Below are 5,428 nucleotides of genomic sequence, written 5' to 3'. Positions count from 1 at the left end.
CCGGCCCGCCTTTACTTCCCGTCCGGGAGCGCCGCCATCTTGTCTCGCCTCTCCTCGGTCCGTCCTATCCCGCCCTGCCGCAGCGGCGGCGGCACCGGCACCGCGAGGGGGAGGCCGAGGGAGGAGGGCAGACCACATACGCCGGCGCCGCCGCGGAGCTCGGTGTGAGCCCCGCGTTTCAGTTTACAACTGCCCCCAGCTCCTCTTCTCGTCCTGCCCCGCCGGCAGAGAACTGCCGCGCTGCTCCCTCGGCCTGGCCTCTTACGTGGGACCCTGCAGCCCCGGAGGAGAAGGAGGAGGACGGAATCCATCACAGTGTTAGCGTTAAGAACTGACACATAACCACCGGAATGGTTATATGAGGTGCTTCATTGCGGCGCTGGGAAACCAGGGGCACGCGCCCAAATCTGCCTTCGACCCCGTCACATCGCGATCGCAGTTTATACACTAAAAATTTCGTAACTAATACATATACAGCACAGATTACATCATTGACTAATACATATGCATTAACGATTACTTCATTAGTCCAGAGAGATCAGTCTCTTCTGCGCTTGCGCAGCCCCCTCTGGTGGTCGTCCCGATGAGGTAAGGAGTCTTCCTCCCCTTATTCTTTTCACCTTTCTGCTCTTCGGGCAGGCCCCAACCATTATGTGGACGCCAGCATTCTCACTTCCTCACTTGGCTTGTCCTTCTATGTTGCAATGATTTCACAAAGCTACCGATATTGCAGAGATGAAATTTGCTGCTGCTCAAGATACATGGTTTCTATTTCTAGACAAAGCTTCCTTGTAAGCAATACAAAAGTTATGAACATCTGTATTATCAAGATGCACAGTTAGACAAAGCTTCCTTGTTATAAACTACAAGGTCTTAGGCCAGACATCCTGTGCCCTTCTTGTTATTTTGTTAGTTTCTACTGCTGAGGCTACCACAGCAAAGTTACAACATTCTTTTAATATACAGAAATCTACTGTTGATTCGAAAACTTTTCAAATATGGTCATTTCTATTGCTCTATATAATCATTTTAACGTAAAATTTCACTCTTTTTCTAACAACAGAACAACGTGATGACAGACCAAACAGACAGAAAATGAGGTCCATACATACTAGTTTTAAAAAATAAATATATATATTAATATTTAGGATTAGGACTGATCCTAAGAGTGAATGAGTGGAGTCTCAGGAGTGATCCTGAGGAGTAAAGGACAGGAGGAGCCAGCACAGCAGGAGCCTCAGCCAGTTCTTGGGCCAGCAGAGCACCTCATCCAACAAAGAACCGACTTCATCAGCTGCTCCCTGACCTTTGGTTGTAAATGCCTTGCAGACCCCATTCCTCAGCCTCCCTGTGCTCTCTGTCTTCCTTCCCTCCCTTTTCTAACCACGAACAATGGTGGACTGACTTTGTCTTAGTAGTCTTACTTAGGTAAAGCCTTATTGCTGCTGCAGACAGTATGCTTTGGCCAAACCTCAGCTGTTGGGCTTTGTGAGACTAAAAAGTCTGCAAAAGGTAGTCAGGCTAGACTTGGTAGAACCTTGTATCTTGCACTAATATTGTTCATCTTTAATCATCTTTAACCTTTTCCCCTTAAGTCCTTCACTTTCTTCTTCCTGTTTCCTCCATCTTTTTCTGTTGACCAGTTTTTTTCTATTAGATTGGGGGGGGGGGCATTCTATTAGATCACCAGGGTTTTTTTCTACCCGTTGGAAAAAATATGTCAAAGTGTTGGTTAATAAAATAAAAAGGTGATGCTTACTTGAGTTACCACCATCACACTACTCAGTAGATTTGTTTTTCCAGCCTTTAATCTTCTTTATTCAGCCTGTACTACAAACAGGCAGGAATAGTCTCTAAAGTGTCCAGCAATGTTAAATAAGGCTTAGTGTGAATGAAAATTAACGTTGTAGTTCCTTAACTTCCTTGGAAAAACCCTAGTATTTCTGCTTGATTCTTTATCTGCACAACAGGAATAATAGCACTTGTTTTCACTCCCTCTTTAGGGATACTCAAAAACTGTCTAGACATAGTCCTGGGCAGCTGGCTCTAGGTTGCCCTGTTTGATCAGAGGATTGGACAGGATGAGCTCTAGAGGTCCCTTTGAACCTCAGCTTCTCTGCAATTCTGTGATTACTACAGAAGATGTGGTGAAGAGCTGACTTGCAGCTGTATACAACTGGGGTGGAGGCCACAGATGCCTCTAGGAAGACAGAAGTCCTGAACTGACAATAGCAAGTAAACAAACAAAAAGGCCAAGGAGAGTGGGCAGTTTGAGACTAATTGGCAAGAAAAATTTGCTGTTCAGCCTCTCCTTTCCCAGCCATCCTTGAGGTCTGGATTCATGACCCAAAAGAGGTGAAGCTGCAAGAAGAAAAAGCAAATGTGATGACTGAATGGTAAATATTAAACAGGAGTTTTGGAAAGTATACAGCTGGCTGTTCTTTAGTGTGAATGTCAGCCTATGGAGTGGAAAGGCTAGAAGAAAACTCCCAACAAACCTGCCCAAAGCAGTTGGTGCTGCCCTGGTGGCAGGCACTGTAGGCCAGCACCGTCCTGCAGCTTGGCAGGCCTAGCATTGCTCTAAGCAGTATAACAAAGAAACAATAGGTTAAAAAACAAAGTGATACAGTGCACAAATAAGTGGCACAGTGCTGGACCTTTTCAGCCTTTTAAAATGTCATATGCTTTATAAAGAGCAGTTCTTCATTGCATGACATTGTGCAAAGTCCTGGTCTTACAAACCTTTGCTCAGAGGCAGGTCTGACTGTTCATAGACGATTGCTCAGTGTGATGTAGGTACACTGGTCCTCCACAAGTACAGTGGCAGGGAAAACAAACACTGCTGAGTTGTTTCTGAGGTGTGTTTTCTGTTTGGAGATTTTTTTGAGAGAGATTTTCTGACCCATGTTGATCTAGAATTTGGGGTAGGTTTTTTGGTTGTGATTCATGTGGGGAGAGCAGAGCTTCTGGCTGGGTGGGTTATTTGACCATGAGCAGTCATAAAAATTTTTACCAAGGAGGTCAGTGTGATCCAGAAATGATAACCAGGAAGCACCGGAGATGGGCTTTTGTGTTTTTTCTGGTTCAGTGGACAAGCCGCCATCCAGCTGTTTTTAGCTTGTTTTAAGAATTTACAGGATTGGGAATGTAGTTGGGAAGTTCTTGACATGTGTGATTTGTGTGAGACTGTAGTTCCATTTTTCATTTTACCATATAAATGCTTCATTCTAGATATGTCTTTAGACAGCAGACTCAACTTGGAAATCGGACATAGTACACACCAGGAGGAAAATTGAAAGTTCTTTATCCACTGCGTATCTTCAGTGTCAAATGTTGCAGGTATTCAAAGAAGGATAGCTCGTCTGGTTAATTTGCAGTATTTGGGATTTATTGTGCATTGAGGTATTTTTTGCATGGTTTAACTTGATGGGGAGATATTTGTGAAAGATGACTGCAAGTTTCAGCTTTATTTGTTTTCCCATGTCTGTAAGTGTTGCACCCTCAAGATACCCTGCCCCTGAACTGACACTTGAAGTCTGCACCTTGCTTGTTCAAATGCTGGTTTAAGTTGAATTTTGCCAGAGGCAGAGTTGAGTGAAAATTTAATGTGGATTTACGCTTGTAACCATTCACACTTTGGGTAGCCACTTCTTGTTCTTCCTCAGACCTTCTGGAAATGAATGAGGTTAGCTGGTTCTTCCAAGGCTGTATCTTTGGAGTTATCCAAGGTATGGTGGAATATAGCAAAAATGTTGAAACGACTGTCTCCAAAATGTGATGTGAGCCTCACCTGTTTCCTCACTGTCCTGAGACCTGCATTCAGGAAAGTGTTTCCTTTCCCCTAGACACTACTGACACCTGGCTATGGATACCAATATTCACCATTAAAACTAATGAACTGCTGAGGCCTGAATAATCACTTAAGTCATTGCAAATAAAGATTAAGCAGGCTTAGCTGAGTAAGGCTCATTTTTAAAATGCCACAGTGGATGCACTGTCAGGAGACCTTTAAGTTGAGACCTCAGTACACTTGAAGAGGCCTCCTGTACCAGCTGGCAGCAATATTAATAGCTGCCACAACTGATTTAGGTAAAGAATGTGTTTTCTTGGAGGATTTTACCTAATGAGACATGTCACTTTGTTCACCTTAGTTTTTCCTTGTTTTGCTTTAAAAGGAAGAAGTTTTTGTTAAGCAGACATGAATACAGACAGTGTGCCTGGGTTTGAAAGCTTAAAAGAGCAGCCTACAAATTCTGGAATATAAGAGCAGGAGTCTCAACTGGGATGTCACCATGATTTCAGTGGGTGTGTGCTAACCTCCAGCAGTGAATAATCTGGACCCAAATGCTCATGGGCCAGTGTTAGTAAATAGATAATAGTGTGGGTGTTAGTACAGCAGTCTACACACATATACACATGCCCTAACTCTGCAAGGTGGAGGAGAAATTAAAACATTTATGTCAGACATTGAAGGAATAACATAACCCCAAACTGAGAAGTGTGTTCCTCTTTGACAGCACCATCCTTCTGCCAAATTGTGCCGGTGGCACTACAGCAATTAGCCAAGGAAGATCTTTCTATTGTAATTCATTTAGAAGCCCTGGTATGTTTGCTCACCTAAATGAAGCATTTAGCCCCTGCTACTATTCAGCATTTTGGGTGACAACGGCACTAATAGTTGGCATAATCACAGTGCCAGCCAAATTGCAGCAGTGTTACAGGTGTCAGGATGCTTGCTTATTTTCAAAACGCTGCACATTTCAGATCGTGCATTTCTCATTCGAATAATTACATGTTTTATATTCTTTTGCATGCTGTTAAAAATAGTCTAGAGCCTTAAAATCTTGACTGCTGCAGTGGCATGATTTTTTTACTGGCTTCAGTTAGAGTGACTCAATCATCTGACAATTAGCAATGTTTTTACAAAGCATATTTTGAAATCTACAAGGCTCATTTAGAGTAAAATCCCATTTTCTGCAAAATAAAGATTGCACTCTTCACTTTAGGATTTTACAGTGGTATTTTTTTGCCAGCTACTTGCCACTTTAAGTTTCTGTTGATTATGTAAGAATAGGATATCATTTCATTCCTGCTTGCATCTGTTTGTTGTTTTTTTTTAGTGACAGTGTCTCTTTGAATTCAGTGCAGTTTACTTGGAATTTACATGAGTATTAATATGAAAAGAAACAGGTCCCAGGTCCTGGATCCTCAGAATGGGAAGTAATAACCAAAACGTGGCTGGGAACACTGGTGTATCATGCACAAAGTCAACATGAAGAGTATGCTGTTAACATTGTAGTCAGGCTCTCAAGTGTTGCAGAAATGCAAAAATCACAGTTGCCTGAACATTTATCAGAATTTCCAGCCGTTGAATGCTTAACTGCATGATGCTAATGGTGTTGTTTCAATGTAGTTTTCTTGCTTCACA

At 42.7% G+C, this 5,428-nt stretch overlaps 1 long non-coding RNA gene across 1 annotated transcript in view; it reads right to left on the bottom strand.

Annotated features, from left to right (window-relative positions):
* Nucleotides 1-5,428, bottom strand: part of LOC134160439 (uncharacterized) — a 456,110-nt gene that overhangs the window by 449,264 nt on the left and 1,418 nt on the right. The window lies entirely within an intron of this gene.

Source organism: Pezoporus occidentalis, unplaced genomic scaffold, assembly GCF_034315485.1.
Source record: "Pezoporus occidentalis ecotype Australia unplaced genomic scaffold, CSIRO_AGI_Poc_V1 ctg16, whole genome shotgun sequence".
NCBI classification, from domain to species: Eukaryota; Metazoa; Chordata; class Aves; order Psittaciformes; family Psittacidae; genus Pezoporus; species Pezoporus occidentalis.
This window is presented reverse-complemented; position numbering and strand designations above follow the sequence as displayed.